Raw genomic sequence first — 22,274 nt, 5'->3', positions numbered from 1 at the left:
CTCATTAAGTAGTCAGATCTCACTGAACTATGACACAAGCTGTGTGTATCTATGTTACACTTATATGGAATCACTGAGTGAGTGGTCAGATCTCATTGAACTATTAAACAATCATATTCCAATGACTCACACAGATTGTATCTTGCAGACCATATCACTCTCGATGTATCAGACCCTTTCCACAAGATTGACTATGTTGTTGTCCACACCACAAGATCACAGCGCTACAAACACCTGGAACTTCCTGTTAGAATGTAAAACTGGGAGAACAATGGAATGTTGCTCTGTTACAAACATATTGATAGAGATTGACTGTCAGAATGAACCAATAATTTCTACCACATTATAGATTTGGTTTGGGGCTGAAGGAGGCCATTTGGCCCATCGTGTCTGCACTGGCTATCTGAATGAGCAACTCAACCAGTCCTCTTCTTCTGCCTGTTCCCCATAAACCTGTATATTCTTCCTTTTCAGATAACAGCCTAATTCCTGCTTGAATGCTTCAGTTGGACCTGCCTCCACCACACTCCCACACAAAGCATTCCAGACCCGAAACTGATACTGCGTGAAAGGATTTTTCTCATATCATTGTTGATTCTTTTACTGATCACTTTAAAACTATGCCCACCTGTTCTCAATCCTTTGATGAGTGGGAACAGTTTCTCCTTATCTACTCTGTGCAGCCCCCACTTGCTTTTGAATAACTCTGCCAAATATCCTCTCAGCCTTCTTTTCTCTAATGAAAACAGTCCAATTTCTCCAACTTATCTTCTTATGAGCTGTCCTTCCTCCCTGGAATCAAGCTTGTGAATCTTTTCTGCACCCTCTCCAATGCCTTCACAGCCTTCCTGAAGTGTGGTGCCCAGAAATGGATGCAATAAACCACCTGAGGCGAAGCGATTGACTTATACATGACCTCCTTGCTCTTCTACTCTATGCCCCTGTTAATAAAACCTAGGATACTGTATATTTTATTAGTCACTCTCTCAATCACTCTCCTGCCGCATTCAATGACTTATGGACATATACACCTAGGTCCCTTTCTCCTGCAACCCCTTTTGTATCTTCTGCAAACTTTTTGAAATTTTTCCCTTTACATCAAGATTTAGGTCATTAATATATATCAGGAAAAGCCCGAGTCCCAACACTGACCCCTGGGGAACACCATTACAAACCTTCCACCAGCCTGAGAAACATCCATTAACCACTACTTTCTGTTTCCATCCGCTGAGCCAATTCGGTATCCATGTGGCTTCTGTCCTATTTATTCCATGAGCTAAAACTTTGCTTAAAAGTCTGTTGTGCAGCCCTGTACCAAATGCCTTTTGAAAGCCCATGTATACCACATCAAGAGCATTGGCCTCATCAACCCTCTCTGTTACCTCTTCAAAAAAACTCCAGGAAGTTAAAACAAAAACAGAATTACCTGTAAAAAACTCAGCAGATCTGGCAGCATCAGCGGAGAAGAAAATAGTTGACGTTTCGAGTCCTCATGACCCTTCAGCAGAACTGAGTAAAGTTAACAGAGGGGTAAAATATGAGCTGGTTTAAGGGCCCAAACACTCCTTTCAAGTGAAGCAGCATTTCACTTGCATTTCCCCTAACTTAGTCTACTGCATTCGTTGCTCCCAATGCAGTCTCCTCTACATTGGAGAGACCAAACGCAAACTGGGCGACCGCTTTGCAGAACACCTGCGGTCTGTCCGCAAGAAAGATCCAAACCTCCCTGTCGCTTGCCATTTTAACACTCCACCCTGCTCTCTTGCCCACATGTCTGTCCTTGGCTTGCTGCATTGTTCTAGTGAAGCCCAACGCAAACTGGAGGAACAGCACCTCATCTTCCGACTAGGCACTTTACAGCCTTCCGGGCTGAATATTGAATTCAACAACTTTAGATCTTAAACTCCCTCCCCCTTCCCCACCCCCTTTCCGTTTCTTCCCCCTCCCTTTTGTTTGTTCCAATAATTTATATAAATTTTTCTTTTCCCACCTGTTTCAATTATTTTTAAATCTATAACTGTAATGCCCTGTCAGTCTTTCCACCCCATCCCCACTAGAGCTGTACCTTGAGTGTCCTGCCAATCCATTCTTAATTAGCACATTTTCTTAGATAATATCACCACCTTCAACACCTCTTTGTTTCTTTTATCTGTGACATTTTTTGATTATCTGCTCCTATCACTGCTTGCTTGTCCCTACAACCACCCCACCCCCAACTTCTCTCCCCCCCCACCCCGAACCCCCCCACCCCCCCCCACCCCGACCCCCCCACCGCCCCCCCCCCCACCCTTCCTTAAACCAGCTTATATTCTTATATTTCATCCCTCTCCTAACTTTACTCAGTTCTGCTGAAGGGTCATGAGTACTCAAAACGTCAACTCGTTTCTTCTCCGCCGATGCTGCCAGACCTGCTGAGTTTTTCCAGGTAATTCTGTTTTTGTTTTGGATTTCCAGCATCCACAGTAGTTTTTTTGTTTTGATCCAGGAAGTTAAACATGATTTTCTCTTAAGAAGTCCATGTTGTTTTTCCTTTATTAACCTGCATTTGTCCATGTGACTGTTAACTTCGTCCAAATTATAGTTTCTAGAAGTTTCTCACCACTGAAGTTAAAGTAATTGGCTTGCAGTTGCTGGGCTTATCCTTACACCTATTCTGGAACAAGGGTGTAACTTTTGCAATTTTCGAGCCCTTTGGCACCTGAGACTAAGGCACAATCAAACATTATGTCCAGCACCTCTGTAAATTTCATTCTTATTTCTCCCAGGATCCTTGGGTGCATTTCCTTTGGCTCAGGTGATTTCACAACTTTAAAGCAAAAGCAAAATACTGCGGATGTTGGAATTCTGAAACAAAAGCAGAAAATGCTGGAAAAACTCAGTAGGTCTAACAGCATCTGTGGAGGGAGAACAAAACAGTAAGTCATACGGACTCGAAACATTAATTGTTTATTTTTTCATTCCACAGAAGCTGTAAGACAGGCTGAGTTTTTCCAGAATGTTCTGTTTTTGTTTCACAACTTTAAGTGTTGATAACCTATCTAATATTCCTCGAATTCAATTTTAAACACTTCTGAATCTGAATCACCTCCTCATTCACCATGGTCTGGGTAACATTTTCTTCCTTTGTAAAGGCAGTTGCAAAGTATTCATTTAGACTCTCGGCTATGCCATTTGCCCCCATGTGTAAATCCTCCTAAGTCCCCTATCATCTCTAGTCCGAATGGCAGGAGTTGGAACTTGATCTTTCTTATTTTCTATCCCTATGCGAACAGAACCTTCCCCTTGCTTTCCCAGTTTCAGGCAAAGATTAACTGAGACGCGGTCTCTAATGGCGGCCTGATTACCCACAATCCCGTGCGCCTCAGAAACCGCTCTATCTGCCGCGCGTTGTCCGGGTGAATGGCGCATGCTCGGAGTCTCCTGCCCTCTTTGCTTGAGGTTGGTGCCGGAGAGAAGCCGGAAGCGGCGGATTGTGAGATTGGAGAATGTTCATTGGTTCCCATCAACATGTTTACACTGACGAGAGACCATTCAACTGCTCCAACTGTGGAAAGGGATTCACTCAGTTATCCCATCTGCAGACACACTAGTGAGTTCACACTGATGAGGCCTTTTAAATGCCCGGACTGCGGGAAGTGCTAGAAATGTTCCAGGCAACTGATGCCTTATTAACATGTTCAGACTGACGAAAGTTGAGGTGCTCTCATAATGGGCCTAGGTTCAGTCAATTGTCTGCCCTCACTGTACACCAGTGAATTTACACTGGGGAGATGCTGTTCTCACGTTCCGAGTGTGGCAAGTCATTTGCAGAAATAACAACCAGTTCACAAGTATAAAGACAAAATACTGCAGATGCTGGAAATCTGAAATAAAACAAAGTGTAGAAAGTCTCAGCAGGTCTGGCAGCATCTGTGAACAGAAGAACAAAGTTTACTTCTTGAGTCCACATAGACTCTTCTTCAGAAGAGTCACATGGACTCGAAACATTAACTCAAGTTGACAAGTAACTACAGTGATTGCATTTTGCTGTTAATCACATTTGGGACTGAACCATGTGCTATGGGGTCTGTTTCTGCTGATGTTAATAAACTCCAACCCAGTTATAGGGGTTAAAATTCTGGATAAAATTCAAATAAACTAACTTTGTGGCAAACACACAGTGTGTTGAGTCTTTTTCATTTCTCTACAGAAGTTAGTTCCTTTTGAAGTGCTCTCTCTCTCCCCTGCCTGTTCTGTTCTCACCTCCAACAGCAAGTGTGAGGAGCTCATGTAGCTTATTTGTCACTAAGATTGAGTCAATCCGATCAGTTGCCTCTGCTGCTTCCCTCCCTCCCACTAGTTCACCGGGTCAACTGTCTCTAAAGATTCCCCATGTCCGAGCTCTGAACTCTGATCTTTCTCCAGTTTCCTATTTCCCTTCATTGCCTTTCAGTGTTCATCTTGTCCCTGAGACTCGCCTTCTGCTCCAGTGACCCTATTCCCACTGAACTGCTGACCATTCAACTTCTCCATGTTGGCTGATATTGTTCATGATTTTTTCCCTCTCTTCTGGTACTGTCCCTCTCACCTTTAAATCCACCGTCATCATCCATCCTAAAAAAAGAATCTATCCTTGGCCCCTCCTATTTCTCATCTACATGCTGCCACTGGGTGACATCATCCAAAAGCACCGTGTTAGTTTTCACATGGACACTGACAACACCCAGCTCTACCTCACCACTATCCCTCTCCATTCCTCCACTGTTACTAAATTATCAAACTGCTTATCCAACATTCCGTACAGGATGAGCAGAAATTTGCCCCTTTTAAGAATTGGGAAGATCAAAGCCATTGTTTTCAGTCACCAGTACAAATTCCGTTCCCTAACTCTCGAGTCCATCCCTATGAGGTAACATTGGGATATGTTGTCCTATGTTTGTCAAGCCAGGAATCTTTGTTCCTAATCGAGAGAGAGAGGGGGAGGGAGAGCCATTCCTACAATATTTAATACACTTCTGAAGATTTTATAAGGTTATTAGACAGTGGTTTCTTAGAGATCTCACCACCTTGGGAAGGGAATATCCTTATTGATTTCTCACAACTGATTTCTGACTAACCTCAAGATTTCTAAGCTACGAGCATGTTTTCCTAATTTCTTTATGACAAACCATGGATAACATACTAAAGCTACTAGAATGATCAGAATCAGCAACACAAACCCTTGAGCTGCCACCAAGAGTAAATGTGAAAACTTTATCCACTAAATGTGATAACTATCGACTGAGATTCATCCTCCCCACCTGCAGATCATCTCACACAATTTTAAATTATTGACATGTGGTAAATACATCTGGTTCAAACAGAAGTTCATGCACGGACTTTAAAGATTCTCTAGCTCACTATTCACCTTCATCCACCTTGTGGATATTTTCTAAATCTAGAGTTTGTTTCCCTCTTCACTTTAATTTTACTCCCTCTGATAGGTACTGGTGTGTTTAATTCTATCCTGATTGTTTGAAAGCCAGTTTCTATATGGAGTGTGTGTCAATATCTTGATGATTTAAAATGTTGTCTCATTCAATTTTCCACAATAGTCACTTCATGTTGTTCTGTTGTCAAGTAGCTGAATATGCCTGGGACCTGTTCTTCAGTGCAGGGTCACCATGCATTTCCACATGGCGATCTGGGGGGCATGGTTCCGGCGGCTGGGTTAGATAGAGAGTGTGGGGATGGCAGATTCAGCAGCGGAATTCAAAATGGAATTGGACCAAATACTGCAACATGTCCAGGGAAAAGGTAGGGGAGAGGGGCCAGGTGAGTTAATTCCAGAAGAGTAAGAGGCCTCCCTTTTCAGAAGCAGATGAAGAGTTTTTTTTTTTTGTTTTTTCAGAGGGTCGTTAGTCTGAGGAATTTTCTCCAGAAAGCAGTGGAGGCTGGGTCATTGAATTTATTCAAGGCTGATTTGGACAGATTTTTGGTAGAGAAGGGACTCAAAGGTTATGGGGGGTGGTGAGGGTGGGGGTGGGTACGGACAGACAGACAGGAAAGTGGAGCTGAGACCACAAACAGATCAGCCTTGATCTTATTGAATGGTTGAGCAGGGTCAAAGGGCTGAATGGCCTCTGTTCCTCTGACCCAGCTGAATGGTCTCTATATGTTGTTTTTGGCTCTGATTTTATGGTACTGTGAGGGGCTGGAAAGACAAAATGGTCTATTCCTGTTGCTATTTGTTACGTTCTAATTCAGTACCGTTACCAATCAAGGCGATGGTTACTATCATATTGCCAGCAGTAGCGTATGCGAGTGGTCTCAGGCACTGGATTTAAACACCAGTTCCTATTAAGTCATGGATTTTAATCCCACCATTGCCAAAGTTTCAGTTGGTTTGTCTTTCAGACGTTTCATCAAATCCCTTAGAATAGGCTCGGGGTATTTGACATATGACGTGGTTCGTCTTGGTAGGTAGAACAAGGGAGGCTGTAGGAATTGCAGGGTGACTGGGAATAGGTTGGGCTGATTGCCCTCATTCTCTGCTGTAACCATTCCAGGATTTTACAGGAACAACAATGACGCTAGTATAAGGCCTGCAGTCGTGACTGAGTGGTTAAAGGGATGGATTTAAAATCCATTGGGGCCTCCCCACGTGGGTTAGAGTCCTGCTGACTGTACTTCTCGCTGTTCCTTCGTTTTGCTGCCTCCAGAATGAACTATTGGTTAAATGGAATCAGCACCTTCCAAACACTCCCGTGTGGTTTTCCTGCTTCACTTCCGTGTTGTTTCATTTCTCTTCATCCGTAAGCATTCACGGAATTTTCAGTCAGAAATGATACAAAACTGAGCTAATTTGTGCCATACTAGCGTTCTGAGAGTTTTTCTCTCCTTAGAGATAAAACCTTGCCCACTATTACTCATGCTGCATGTGTCTGTGTGTCTCAATGTGGTTCAGTTCCCCGAGGGGTGAACACATTTTTTACCATCGCAAACCTTATTCACTTTCGTTATATATCTTCATGGTAAATGGTACAGTGAATAACAACAGGTTGAAAAGTTGCAAGAGGAGATTGAGCCTTTGTGTTTATTTGAATGGAGACTGCTTATTGACTCAGTGCCTGGATGTTACACAGCGGAGGATGATTGAAATTTTCACTGAGCAACATTTTAACAGACAATGGATTCATTCGTTGTGATGGTGTGTTCCAGTTCTATATATGCAATTTGACAGTCAATTTCTATTCGTTGCTTTGAACCCAATCTTTCTAATAGGTTGGATGTTATACACATGTTTCTTTCAGTTTCTCGCGTTATTTGAAATGAATATTCATAAATCTATTTAGTCATAGAGTCATAGAGGTCTACAGCACAGAAAGAGGCCCTTCAGCCCATCGAATCTGCGCCGTCAAACAAGTACCTAACTGTTTTAATCCCATTTTCCAGCACTAGGCCCATAGCCTTCTATGCCATGGCATCGCAAGTGCACATTCAAATACTTTTTGAATGTTATGAGGGTTTCTGCCTCTACCACCCTTTCAGGCAATGAGTTCCAGATTTCCACTAACCTCTGGGTGAAATAATTCTTCCTCACATCCCCTCTAAACCTCCTTCCCCTTATCTTAAATATATGCTCCCTGGTTATTGATCCCTCCACCAAGGGGAAATGTTCCTTCCTTTCTACTCTATCTATGCCCCTCATAATTTTATACACCTCAACCATGCCCCCACTCAATCTCCTCTGCTCCAAGGAAAATTACCCCAGCCTATCTAATCTCTCCTCATAACTAAAAATCTCCAGCCCAGGAAACAACTTGGTAAATCTCCTCTGCACTCTCTCCAGTGCAATCACACCCTTCCTATGATGCGGATTCCAGAACTTTACGCAATATTTGGAGACACGCAATACTTATGTGAGAATTTACCGAATAACAGCAGGGTTGGCAAAGTTTGGACAACATTTCCTTGTAGCCAAAGGACACAAAGCAGAATTATGTCGGTAATATGAGTAGAAGCAGGAAGAGAGGGAGTCTACTTGACCCTAGGTTTTCTTAAACCATTAAACCTTCAGTTGGAAGCTAACACTCTAGTGGTTCAGCCTCGGTGCTTTCACCACCTGGGTTCAATTCTGTGTCTTGATGTTGTGCAAAATGTCATAACTAGCAGCCAATTTATGGTTTGAAAAAGTGTCAAATTAGATTCGAAACCTTCACTCTGTTTCTCCCTTCATATTTGTTGTCAGACCTGCTGAGAACTTCCAATACTATCTGTTTTTATTATAACATGAATGAATTACTGTCTTTATTATACATATGATCACAAGAAATAGAAAGTGGAGTAGATCACACGGCTCATCGAGCTTGTCCCATCATTCAATTCGATCATGGCTGATCTTGAGCTTCAACTCCATTATCCTGCCCATTCCCCATATTCCTTAGTCCCCCGAGAGACCAAACATCTGTCCATCCCGGCCTTAAGCGTATTCGATGATGGAACATCCACAACCCTCTGGGCAGAGAATTCAAAGATTCACAACCCTTTGGATGAAGTAATTTCTCCTCATCTCAGCCCGAAATTATCGACCCTTTACCCTGAGACTGTGCCCCAGTGTTTTAGACTCCCTGACCAGCGGAAACAATCTCTGTGTCCACCCTATCAAGCCCCCTCAGAATTTTACAGGTTTCAATCAGATTGGTTTTCATTCTTCTAAATTCCAGAGAATAAAATCTTAGGACAACCAGCACATTCCAGAGACCAATTTAGTGAACCTTCCCTGCACCGTCCCCAATGCAAGTCGATTCTATTATAAATGTGGAGATGAAAACAGCACACGGGATTCCAGATGCCGTCTCAGCAAGACTTCTTTATTCTTGCTCTCCAATCCCCTTGCAATAAAGGCCAACATGCTGATCCTGCATGCTAACTTTCCATATTGCTTGTACAAGCACACCCAAGTTTCTTTGAACATCAGCACTTACAAATTTCTCACATTTTAAAAGCATTCTGTTCTCATTTTTATAACCAAGTGAACATAATCGCACCTGCCTACATTATAATCCATCTGCCATCTTGCTGCCATACTGACTAGAAAAGTTAACTATATTCCTCTCCGAAGATGCTGTCGGACCTGCGGAGTTTTTCCAGGTATTTTATTTTTTTGTTTTGGATTTCCAGCTTTTATCTTTTTACAATGCTCTGCTCAAAGGTTACCTTGTTACCAAATTTCATAAACATTAATCGCAGGCCCCAGTGAGAATTGAACTCACGACCCCTGATTTACAAGACCAGTGCTCTAAACCACTGAGCTATGGAGCCACTTACTAAATCGCATTCACAGTAAGTCTCCTAGTGGAACGAGGAACAGGACAACGTTCTGCATGGATAATATTTGATAGACCTGGAAATGCCTGAAAGGGAGAACAGGAAGTTAACGATGCGACATGAAAGCGGCAGAATTTGACGTGTGTTCAGTTGCTTTCAGTGATGAATGTCTGCCGCGGTGATGTGAGAGATTTTACTGCCGACTGTTTACACTGACACAAATTTCACTCCTGACCAATCAATCACAACTGCTCTTTGAAAACAGCGCGCCAGGCCGAATGGCCTCTTTCTTTGTTGTAACTGTCTACAATTTTATGTTTCTCAGCATAATTTCCCAGTCATTCCGACATTTTATAACACGTTTGGGGGAATGTACTTTCTTACATTCTCGCTTTTGAAGTCAAGACACTGAGCAAACTCAAAGTTTTGCTTAAATTGCTGAGCAGGATTTGGAACCAGACCAGTTGAACGACACTGTATTGGTGCCAATCCTTCACTGCAGCTACCCCTTAAAAACACCTCTGGTGAAAGTGTCTGAAAAGTGGCAAATGTGGCCCAGATAAAGCACGTTGCAAGAGTTCTAGAGAGCTTTCCTCGTGATTTAGAGTTAAGGAATCGGCCCTTTTACCGCCGTGGCCCGGACTCGATTCCCCGCCAGGCAATGAAGGTTTATTGATCTGGTACAAACTGTTAAAACAAGCCTCATTTACTTATTGATTGAAAACGGAAACTCACAACAGCTCCGCCCGAATCATTGGAGTGAGAGTTGAAGTTTCACATCAGAGCTGCAAATGTCACACGTGGAACAGCTTCGAGAAGAAATACAGTTCCTCATGTCCGAGGGGTATCAGTTTGGACTGTTTGTATTTACAAATTCATTCTTTCGATGTGTTAATTGTCTTAACCACTCGACCACAAGGACTCGGTGTCTGTTTAAATGTTGCTCAGTGAAAATTTCAATCTGCCTCCGCTTTGTAACATTCGGACACTTAATAACTGAACAGTCTCCACTCAAAAATACAGAAAGAAAATTCCTCTTGAACATTTTAAACCGGTTTTTATTTTCTCTGCACGATTTTAATATGAAGTCACGCAAGTAAGGTGAATAAAGTGGGCACTGATAAAAATGAGGAACTGAAGCACATTGACACACACAGCGGGACACTCACAGACATATACATCGACAGTGACAGAGGGCTAAGGAGAGACAAACACCCAGAAAGATAGGATTTCAGCAAACTCGCTCAGTTTTACTCCATTTCCGTCTGCAGATTTCGCAAATCCTTGCAGAAGAATGGAAATAAGAAAGCGAGGAAGTTTTTGTTTGATTCTATTTACCCGATAACTAATTCTGTTGGTCAAAATCGGGAATAATGAGAACCGCAGTCAGCAAAACAACATTGGGGAAACCCCGGTGGATGTCGGAACCATCGCCCTCAACACTCGTCCGCGACAAACAGCACTTCTTTCGGGAAAACATGTTCATATCAAATCAGAGCATTCAGGAGATGGCGTATTGGCATTGTCACTGGGCTAGAAACCCAGAGATAAAAGCAAAATACTGTGGATGCGGAAAATCTGAAGTGAAAACAGAAAATGCTGGAAAAATTCAGCATGTCTGGCAATATTTCTGGAGAGAGAAATGGAGTTAATGTTTCAATTCCGTGTGACTCTTCTTTGGAGCTTTTTGAAAGTCGCACACAGGGCCGAATGGCCTTTTTCTTTGCTGTAACTTTCTATAATTTGATATTTCCCAACACCACTTCTTTCACACTCATTCTGCCATTTTATAATCCACTTTTGCGAGTGGGTTCAAAGCTCAACTACGTGCACAGGACTGGAAGGAGCCTGCGGCTCTGGATAATCGGCACTCTGCACATTCCTGTCATCAGTGTCAGGACAATCAGGAAGATGAGATCCCAGATTATCTTTACCATGTCATCTGCAAACCCCTTCTTTCTAAAATCCTTGGGTCCCGCATTCTCTGTCCCTGCTTTCCAGGGAAAGCTTGGGTTCGTGAACTGACTGTGTCTGCATCAAGCAGCTAATTGACCTGGGAGCTGGATGGGCAGAGGGAGCTGGAGGCGAGGCAGGGACAGAAGCAGAAATAGATGCGACATTAAAGTGTTTAGAAGTGTTTAGAAGTGTGTCAGTTACTTTCAGTGATGAAAGTCTGCCATGTGTTCCCTTGTCAGTTTCACAACAGCCGCAGTGATCAGGTTGGTGGGTTTAGGAAATTGACAGTTACACATGAGCAGCTTGTGGGGATATTTCACCTCACTGTCAATTTCATGTTCCAGCTCACAGACACCGTTGTTGTAATTGACTTAAAAATTCATTCCATCTAAAATGGAAACATGGATAAAAGCAGCATCAATAAACCAACCTGAAACGGGTTTGGTCGTTTCCCTGGTGGTCTAGTGGTCAGGATTCGGCGCTTTCACCGCCGCGGCCCGGGTTTGATTCCTGGTCAGGGAATGCAGTTTTACTGATCTTGTGGAATTGTCAAAATGAGTATTAATTACTTATTGATTGAAAACATTTAGCAGCTCCACCAGAATCAGTTGAAGTTTCGCCTCAGAGCTGGAAATATCACACTGAGAACAGGTCGGGGACAAAGACAGAAGCGGAGTGAAAGAAGGACAAGAGAAGGGCTGATTGCAAAGCACTGGCCACAGGGATGGTGGTGCCAGGCAAAATATGGGTGGGAGAAGGGCAAATTCTGGTGCCTACTGTTTGCATTGACAAAAATATCACTCCTGATGGATCAACCAATCACAAGACTAGTTGAACGACATATTAAAGATGCCAATCCTTCACTGGAGCTCACCGCGACCAAAGAACAGTGTTATCATCAGCCTGTTATGTAACTTCTTGCAGTATATCTGCTGAACAATATAAGCTTATCACAGTTCTGTTTTCTTTACATTGAAATCCAGTGCGAAAATACGAGAAATTTCAAAGCTGAACAACGTAGACAAGACTGGAAGGAGTGTGTGACTGTGGATAATCGGCACTGTGCACATTCCTGTAATCAGTACCTGGGAGAATCAGGAAGATCCTGGTGTCTCTTTAGCCTGTTATCTGTAAACCGATCAAGTTGTTTATTACGTTTGCACTAACTGACTGTGTGTGGTCAAACAGCTCCTGGAAGGGCGGAGAGAGCTGGAGGTGAGATAGAAAGAGATGTGACATGGAATTGCTTTGAATCAGTGGTGAAAATCCGTCGTGTGCCAGTTTCAAAGGAACAGAGGTTGGTGGTTATTTGTTTGAAGGAAGCTGCACTCAACGTGCGGCGAGCCCATGACCTGAGATTAAGAACCTTTGATCTACCAGTTAAATTAGCCGGGCATACACAACATATGTATCCCATATCCCAACATACGTGGAGACAACTGTTGCTTTCCACCTGGAGCCTCAGCTTGTTCTGAATTTCAAAGTGTAGAATGTAATCGAACTACACAAGCCCCAAGGTTGCAATACATTCCTCTCAATCATCAATAATATCATTCACATCTTCCACTTCTTAGCTGCACCTCCTTCCAAACATTGCAAACTCCTCTTGCATCTTTCATCCTGATATTTTTCTCTAACATTTTCTGAAGCTGCACAACTAATGTGAATAGAGTTTGTGATGGTAAAAATGTGTTCACCTCCTCGGGAAACTGAATCACATTGACACACACAGAGGAACACACACAGGGATAAACACCGAGACTGACAGAGGGCAAGGGATTGTCTCTAAGGAGAGACAAACTCCCAGAAAGCAAGAATGACATCAAGTTTTGCTCCATTTCCACTGCAGGTTTCGTGAATGAACAGAAATAGGAAAACGCCCGCTTGTTTTGATGGATTTGATTCAATGTAACCGATAATTAACTCTGTAGACACAGAATAAAACCAGGAATAATGAGAAGCAGGAAACCCCAATGGATTTGGACTCTATCGCCTAAACACCCGGCTACGATGACTGCCCCTATGCACAGGGTAATTTTGTTGGTATAAAATTGTAGGCGGCCATAGCAGAGAAGGAGGACATTCGGCCCATCGTGTCCGTGCAGTCTCATGGAAGAGGAATTCAGCAATCCCGCCTTTTCTCTGCAGCCATTTATATTTTTATTGTCTCTCCTCAGTATTACTGTTAAAGTGAAACACCGCACACACCTGCTTACACTGTGAGCTGGCACCTTTTTGACCAACAGGGCAATTTTAGCAGCAGTGGGATTTGAAACCACATCTCAATAAAGAATGAGACCTTAAACCATTGACAACCACTACAGCTGCGCTACCGAGCTCATGATACTCCTCCACTTCACCTTGACTGGATCTGGACTCAATTGCCTGAACCACTCGGCCACGATGACTGGTCCTATGGATGGGTTAGTGTTGTTCGTATAAAATTATAGATGGCTACAGCAGAGGAGGAGGAAATTCGGCCCAGTCTGTCCATACCAGCCTATGGAAGAGGAATTTAGCTAATTCGACAAACCCACATTTTCCCCGCAGCCATTTATATTTTTATTGTGTCTCCTCGTTCTTCCTGTTAAAGTGAAACACCGCACACACCTGCTCTAACTGGGAGCTGGCACCTTTTCGACCAACTGCACAATTTTAGCAGCAGTGGGATTAGAAACCACGCCTCAATAAAGAGTGAAACCTTAAACCAGCACCTACAACAACTCAGCTGAATTACCGAGCTCAGGATGCCACTGCCCTTTGTTTTGTCTGTTGTTGCTCCTGAAACAGAACAGAAGCAAAGCAGCAACAATACGTCATAAGGCCCCACAAGCCTCCTCCGTCACTTTATAAGATCATGGCGGATCCCCAACCTCAACACCAATTTCTCACCCGATCCCGATCGCCCTTCATTCCCTTAGAGTCCAAAAATCAGGAGAAATTTTGGATGCTTCTTCTTCCATTAATTCGAGAGTTCTGTGGACACCTGGTTGAAATCAACAATAATAAGAAGCACAGTCTGTAAGATTTGAACTTTCCTCGGGAAACCCCAGTGGATTTTAAAAGCATTGTTTTCACCACTCAGTGAAGAGTGACACCTTCAACCACCTAGAGCGAATCTACCGAACTCAAGCTATTAGTGCCCAACACCTTGGCTGGTATTGCTACTCAAATAGAACAGGAGCAAAGCAGCAGGAACACTTCATAAGGTCCCATAAGCCTCCTCCGTCACTTAACAAGATCATGGCGGATCCCCAACCTCAACATCAATTTCTCACCCAATCCCGATCGCCCTTCATTCCTTTAGAGTCCAAAAATCAGGAGAATTTTTGGATATTTTTTCTTCCATTGATCCGGGAGTTCTGTGGACACCTGGTTGAAATCAACAATAATAAGAAGAACAATCGGTAAGGTTTGAATTTACCTGTGGAGACTCCAATGGAAATTAGAACCATCCATTTAAACACACGGCTACGGTGATTGACCAAGAAGCCAATGCTTTTCACTCATTCATCAAATAACACCATTCACAGCTTCCGCTTCTCAGCTGCACCTCCTTCCAAACATTGTGATCCCTTTTCCTCAGGATTTGTTTCTGGATTTAATGTTTAGCTGCTTTGTGGCCTCATTTTGAAATCAGAATCGCTTCAATATCCAACACAATTTGAATTGCAAACCTGACGGACAAACAATGGAAAAATGTCACTCAGTAACACAAATCCCATGATGCTCATTTTCAGATTCACAACAGTTAACTTTTCAATAAAATAAAGGAATTTTACAATGAAGACATTGAGAAAGTTTGTGTGACTTTTATTTGTGACTCACTCACTCGGGTATTCTGTAAATGCTGCTCGGAGGTTTCGTGAGCGTGATATAATCCACCTTTGTTTTCCTGAGCCTGTGCTCGGTGTATTGGGAGGTTTGGCCCGGGTATCTTGCGTCCCAGGGATGGGCAGTAACCCGCTGATTGAAGCTGCAGTTGCTGCTTTCTGCTGGCAGCGGGTGATTGGAGAGTGCGGGGCCGGAATATTGCTGCTTTTCTGCTTTTCCCTGTTTCACTCATTGTGGAGCTGAGGAAGAGAGAATCATTGATGGGTTTGTTTCAATCCAATAGCTTCATAAATTTCCAAAAGGTTAGATATCGTTACATGGTCAGTCTAATTGTTTTCTCATTATATTTGAAATTAATATTCGAAAAAAGGCACTTACTTGGGAGCTCACTTAATAACAGTGGAACTGGGAACATTTTGGGGGTCTTTCGTTTCAGCGCAAGTAGCCAATAACAGCCCGGAACTGTGTGATAATCAATGCTGATGGGGAGAAAACAGTGAAAGCTTCGCCCCTGAGTGGTTTCGAACCACCAACTTTTTAGTTAACAGCTGAATGCGCTGACCAATTGCGCCACAGGGACTAACGCAGACTTAAGCGAGTGAGTTAAAGCTTCAGATTGCTGCTACTGGAATGACAATTGTCTCTATCAGTTTTACTCTTACAAAATAAGGAGTGGGGCATTCATTGTGGATACATGGAAACAGTCTGATCCCAGCCACTGCAGACACATCCATGTCACCGGGAACCAGCTCTCCTACAACCGGTGCTATCTCCCTTCGAGCCTTTCGGTGCCTTGACTGTTACCAAGTATTCTGATTGTCCCGAAGCCGAAATTAGGTTTGAATTCCTGATGTGCAGTAACGAGAATCCTTTCAATGTCTCAGATCAGCTAATTTCACTGATAACATCAGAGTCAATGTTCCAGCGTCTTAAAGAAGGGAAAGGTGCCTTGACTGTCTCTGGTCAGTCTGACAGTTCACCCTTCAATCTCCCCTGATTCCAGTTTCTAAAGATTCACAAAGCTGGAGACTGGGTTTTCTGTTTTGGTTCCTTCGCCATTTTCCCACCTGCTAACTGACAATATTTTCCAAAATCTCATCTCAATCCCTCAATGCAAGGCGCATCGTGTCCAGGGATGAGGAAATTCAGTTTTGTGGAGAGATTATAGAGACCGGGTTTGTTCTCTTTAGAGCAAATAAGTTTAAGTGGAGATTTCATGGAGCTATTCGAAATAATGTGGGTGGGGGCAGTGGGGACGGGCGGCTTGATGGCGCAGATGGGGAGAAAATGTTTCCACTGATCGGGATCAGTAACCAGAGGACTGGGATTTAAAGATAGTTAAGGAAAGACAGACTTGCATTTATACAGCGCTTTTCCTGACCAGCGGATGTCTGAAACCACTTTCAAGCCAATTAAGCACTTTTTGAAATTAAAACAGAAAATACTGGAGAAACTCTACATGTTTTGCTTTCCACAGACACTGTCAGACCTGCTGAGCTCTACCTACATTTAATGTTTTTATTTCAGATTTCCAATATTTTGCTTTTATTGAAGTTCCTTCTGAAGGAGAGTCATTGTTTTTATGCTGGAGCGCGGCAGCAAATCGCTGCTCAACAAACAACCAAAGCCAGGGACTTGACAATGCACAGATCTTCTTACCTTGGTTGAAGGATAAACAGCGACCAGGACACATGACTGCATCCTGCTCTCTTTAACAAACTTCAATCTGCAAGTTTTGGTGATGGTTCTGGCCAATTTCGAACGGGGCAACTCTTCACGTATGAGGTAAACATGATAACCACTGCATTGCAGAAACAGGGGACAGGAAAAAAGCTCAATGGGCCTCACTAAAATGTTAAGCGGTGACGTCATGCAGCAACACTTTGAGTCTTTATTTTGAAGAAATGGAATTCGGCTGTTCTCTTTGGGAATGCTGGAGACAGACTGATCAACAATGGCATCATCAAAAGGCACAGCTCTACAAGAAGCCCATAGTATCGATGTCAGATATCGAAAGAGCTTTCGATTTAATCTCAATTTCTTTGTCTCTTTCCATAACTCTGATTTTTTTTCTCCCTTTCAAATCATTGTCCAATTCCCTTTTGAAAACTCTGAGTTAAGAATTGAAAGACGTGTAGGAGCTGCTGCCGTGTCCATGCTCAGTGTGTGAAAATTAACAAAGTTTCCCTGACTCATTGAGATGAAGGGTTGGATTCGGAATTCTTTTACAATTATTCTGAATTCTTTTACAATTATTCAAATTTTAAAAATAGTTGATTTCAAGCCGAATTTTCAGAAAACAAATGTCTATTCTGACCAATCATCTCCTCATTTTCCTCAGTCGATACCTTTTACCAACATTTCATTGAGTAAACACGCACAATCACCACAGGAAAAAAAAGACATCATTTGAAACATTGAAATAGTGAAACATTGAAATAATGAAGTTAATAGTGGAGATGATTTCTGTATGTTACAAAGTGCAGGATGATCTGATTAACTGGCGGAGCTGGTTCGAGTTTCCCAATGACCTATTTCTGCTCCTTTGCTTCTGTTCTATTTCGATGATAATACCAGTGAAGGGAATTAGGAGCAAGTGTAGGTAACGTGGTAGTGTGGCCGAGCGGTCTAAGGCGCTGGATTAAGGCTCCAGTCTCTACGGAGGCGTGGGTTCGAATCCCACCACTGCCAATCGTTCACGTAATGTACCTTTTGGGAGCTGCAGCACCCCCATTCAAACCAACAGTTCAACAGATGCCAGCGGAGTGTGCGGTGTTTTATTTTGATGGGAAGAACGAGGAGAGGCAATATAAATATGAATTTCTGTAGGGAAAAGGCGGGGTGCGGAACTATAGTAGTTGACCTGCCCTTCCAGAGAGTCGACATGCTGAATGACCGTCTGATGTAGCCGTCTATGATTTTATACAAACATCATTAATTCAAATCTGGGGCTTGGATTCGTGACTGAGTGTTCAAGGCGGCATGTTTTGAATGCATTGGGATCTCCACAGGTAGGCTGGAATCCTGCCAATTACGCTTCTTATCATTCCTGAATTTTACAGTGTACCTGCACAATTAATTGTCCAAATAAGTTGAATAAAACCATCTAAAACCTCCAGCGTTCTCGAATGTCTATTCGCCTGCAAACATTCACAAAAGTTGTAGCGAGAAATGGAACAAAACGGAAACAGGTTGGTGTCAGGCTTGATTTCTGGGTATTTGTCTCTCCTTAGAGACAATCCCTTGCCCTCTGTCACTCTCGGTGTATATGTCTGTGTTTGTTCCTCTGTGTGTGTCAATGTGGTTCAGTTCTCCAAGAGCATGAACATCTTTTTCCCATCACAAACTTTATTCACATTGGTTGTGCAGTTTCATATCAAAATGTCACAGAGAAAAATATCAAGATGGAAGATGCAAGGGGAGTTTGCAATGTTTGGAAGGAGGTGCAGCTAACAAGTGGAAGCTTCAGCGAGAAGTTTTCTTCTCATTTAACACGAGATATGGAACCAGATCTGGGATGGATTTGTGTTGGTGTAAACAGTAAAGCCTCCCTTATTTCCGCTATATTTTGCCTTGCACAAACATTTCTCTGGTTAGGGCTTTGCAACCTATCACAGCCCTTCTCTCATTCCCTATCTTCACCTCTATATTTGTTCCCGACCTGTTGCACGGGTGACATTTCCAGCTCTGAGGGAGATCTCCAGCTCTCACTCCACTGATTCTGGCAGAGATGAGCGTCTTCTGTTTTTCATCAAGAAACAACTCAGACTCATTTTAACAGTTTGCACGAGGTCAGTAAATCTCCATTCCCTGACCGGGAATTAAACCTGGACCACAGCAGTGAAAGCGCTGAATCCTGACCACGAGGCCACCAAGAAAGCTGCCCACAAGCCTCACCACTTGGCTTATCTATGCTACCTGGGCTTTTTAGTTTTGTTTCAGACCTCTTTCACCAGAGACACATTTCATTAGAACAGAAGAACATTAGAAATAGGAGAGGGAGTCGGCCATTCGGCCCCTCAAGCCTGCCCCGCTGTTCAATATTATCATGGCTACTCTGCCCCAGGCCTCAACTCCTCTTTCCTGCCAGCTCCTCGTAGCCCTCAATCCCTGATATTTCAAAAATCTATCTACCTTCTCTTTAAATACTCTCAGTGAGCTACCCTCCACAACTCTCTTGGGTAGAGAATTCCAAACATTCACTACCCTCTGGGAGAAGAAATTCCCTCGCATCTCAGTTTTAAATGAGTGCCCCCTGATTCTGTAACTATGCCCCCTAGTTGTAGGTTCCCCCATGAGTGGAAACATCTTCTCAACATCTACCCTGTCAATCCCCTCAGAATCTTGCATGTTTCAATAAGATCACCCCTCAGTGTTCTAAACTCTAATGAATAAAGTCTTCACCTGCTTCACAGTTCTTGATTAGTCAACATCTTCATCCCAGTAATCAGCCTAATGAATCTCTTTTGAACTGCCGGCAATGGCAATATATGTTTCCTTAAATATGGGGACCAAAACTGTACACAGGACTCCAGGTGCGGCCTCACCAACACCCTGTACAGCCGTAAAAAGACTTCGCGATTTTTAAACTCCAACCACGAGCAAAACAGGCCAAAATTCCATTTAACTTCTTAATCACTTGCTGCACCTGCATGTCATTTTTGTGTTTCATGCATAGGAACACCCTGATCCCTCTGTGCTGCACTTTTTTGGAGTCTCCCTCCATTAAAATAATATTCTGCCTTTTGATTCTTCCTAACAATGTGTATGATCTCAAACTTTCCTACATTAAACTCCATCTGCCAACTTTCGCCCACTCACTCAACCTATCTATACCCCTTTGAAGATTCCTCAGGTCCTCATCACAACCTGACCTCCCACCTATTTTGTATCGTCAGAAAATTTGGATACATTACGCTCTGCTCCCTCCTCCGTGTCATTAATATAGATAGTAAATAATTGAGTCCCTGGGACTGATCCTTGTGGCACTCCACTAGTTACGGCTTTCCAATCTGAAAATTCCCGGCTCTCTGCCTTCTATGTGTTAAATTGGGCTCTTTACATTGCAGGGTTTGTGTAGGGTAATAGGGATCACGGTCTCTCACACACGGAAAGTTTCCCCGCTACATTGCAGGGTTTGTGTAGGGTAATAGGGATCACGGTCTCTCACACACGGAAAGTTTCCCCGCTACATTGCAGGGTTTGTGTAGGGTAATAGGGATCACGGTCTCTCACACGCGGAAAGTTTCCCCGCTACATTGCAGGGTTTGTGTAGGGTAATAGGGATCACGGTCTCTCACACACGGAAAGTTTCCCCGCTACATTGCAGGGTTTGTGTAGGGTAATAGGGATCACAGTCTCTCACACACGGAAAGTTTCCCCGCTACATTGCAGGGTTTGTGTAGGGTAATAGGGATCACGGTCTCTCACACACGGAAAGTTTCCCCGCTCGAAAAGGGGTAGAAGCATTAACAGAATTAAGTGTGAGGAAAGGTTGCATCATTCCCGTTTGTTGTTAAATAGTAACTGGATGCATCATCTCAAAACCATGTGACATTTATACTTCTCCAGGTTTCAAATGATATTCTGAAAAATGCATGGCTTGGAAGAAAGAGAGAAAGATTGGGACGGATTTGTTGTCAGGCCGTTCGCACCTGTGTGAGATGTTGAATGAGCTGCTGATGTGCTGTGTCATCTCATGATTCTAATGTTACATCAATTTCTCTGCCGCATGGCTAAGGTTTTCAGCCAAATTGTACTTCCACAAAACAAGGTTCTGAAGTGCTATAAGACAGCACAGTTTGACATTCTAGGTCGTTCTGCAAGTAGCTGCGTGTTGTTTTTGTAGTCGAGTGGTTATCACATTTGCTTTACACGCCGAAAGTTTCCTGAATTGAAGAACAGTGGAACTGACAACATTTGTGGAAAATGTTCTTACCGCCATTGACAATCTGGATCTGTGAGACACTGTATGTTGATGGGGGAAAAATGTTAACGGCTTCGCCTCTGAACCACCAAACTTTACAGTTAACAGCCGAACGCGCTGACCAATTGTTCTGCAGAGACTGATGCAACTTTCTGTGTTCTTTGTACAGGCACAGCCAAGTCTCTTTGAACATCAGCACAACTTTCTCACCTCTTCAAACATGTTCTGCTTTGTTGTTTTTTTTAAACTATTTTTACGACCAAGTGAGTAACTTCAGACTTTGCTACATTTTTCTCCATCTGTCATCTTGTTAGCCAATCACCTCTTACATAGTATAAAAACAGAAAATGCTGGCAAAACTCAGCAGGTCTGACATCATCTGTGGAGAGGGAAACCGAGTTAACGTTTCGAGTCCGTATGACTCTCCTTCAGACCTGAAAATAAATAGAAAGTGATGGAATTTATGCTATTCAAGCTGGGCGGGGAGGGGTCGCGGAGGGGGGCGGTGTAGGGAGGGTAGAGCAGGCGAGATTGGTCAGTGATAGGTGGGGGCGGAGGAGAGATTGACAAAGTTGTCATGGACACAAGACAAAGGGAAGTGTTAATGGTAGTGGTCAGGGCTGAAGAAGGTGCGGATAGTGGCATAAAAGTAAGAAAGCAGAATGTGTTAATAGCAGAACAAGGGTCAGCACTTTGTGAAAGAGCAACATAGAACAAGTAACAGATGGCTCTATTTTGGGCTGGGGTGGGGGGAAGTGCGGTGGTTGGGGGAAAAAAGGATAGAAAAGGGGATATAAGGGGGGATGAAATAATGAATAAATTAATGAAAATAAGTAAACAAAAAAAATACATTTTTATAGCGAGATTTTAAAAAGGGTGAAATTAGAGGAGAGAATTCACGGTCTGAAGCTATTGAACTCAATATTCAGTCCGGAAGGCGGTAAAGTGCCTAATCGGAAGATGTAGTGTTGTTCCTCCAGTTTGTGTTGAGCTTCACTGGAACATTGCAGCAGCCCAAGGAAGGACATGTGAGCTTGATAGCAGGGTAGGGTGTTGAAATGGTAAATGACAGGAAGGTCTGGGTCATACTTGCGGACAGACCGAAGGTGTTCCACAAAGTGGTCACCCAGTCTGCATTTGGTTTCTCCAATGGAGAGGAGACCACATTGGGAACAGCGAATGCAGTGGACCAAATTGAAGGGGGTGTAAATGAAGCGCTGCTTCACCTGAAAGGACTGTTTTGGCCCTTGGAAATTGAGGAGGAATTCCC

The 22,274-nt window shown here is 43.2% G+C and overlaps 3 non-coding genes and 1 pseudogene across 3 annotated transcripts; 2 read left to right on the top strand and 2 right to left on the bottom strand.

The window, feature by feature from the left end:
- Positions 1–22,274, bottom strand: part of LOC144673307 (uncharacterized) — a 173,580-nt pseudogene that overhangs the window by 23,053 nt on the left and 128,253 nt on the right.
- Positions 9,209–9,282, bottom strand: trnat-ugu (transfer RNA threonine (anticodon UGU)). Its single transcript has one exon. It is a non-coding gene; the product is annotated as a tRNA-Thr (tRNA).
- Positions 11,695–11,766, top strand: trnae-uuc (transfer RNA glutamic acid (anticodon UUC)). Its single transcript has one exon. It is a non-coding gene; the product is annotated as a tRNA-Glu (tRNA).
- trnal-aag (transfer RNA leucine (anticodon AAG)) lies at positions 17,688–17,769 on the top strand. Its single transcript has one exon. It is a non-coding gene; the product is annotated as a tRNA-Leu (tRNA).

This window comes from Cetorhinus maximus, unplaced genomic scaffold, assembly GCF_964194155.1.
Source record: "Cetorhinus maximus unplaced genomic scaffold, sCetMax3.hap1.1 HAP1_SCAFFOLD_330, whole genome shotgun sequence".
In the NCBI taxonomy this organism is placed as follows: domain Eukaryota; kingdom Metazoa; phylum Chordata; class Chondrichthyes; order Lamniformes; family Cetorhinidae; genus Cetorhinus; species Cetorhinus maximus.
The sequence above is the reverse complement of the archived record's forward strand: the minus strand, read 5'-3'. Positions and strand labels throughout refer to the sequence as shown.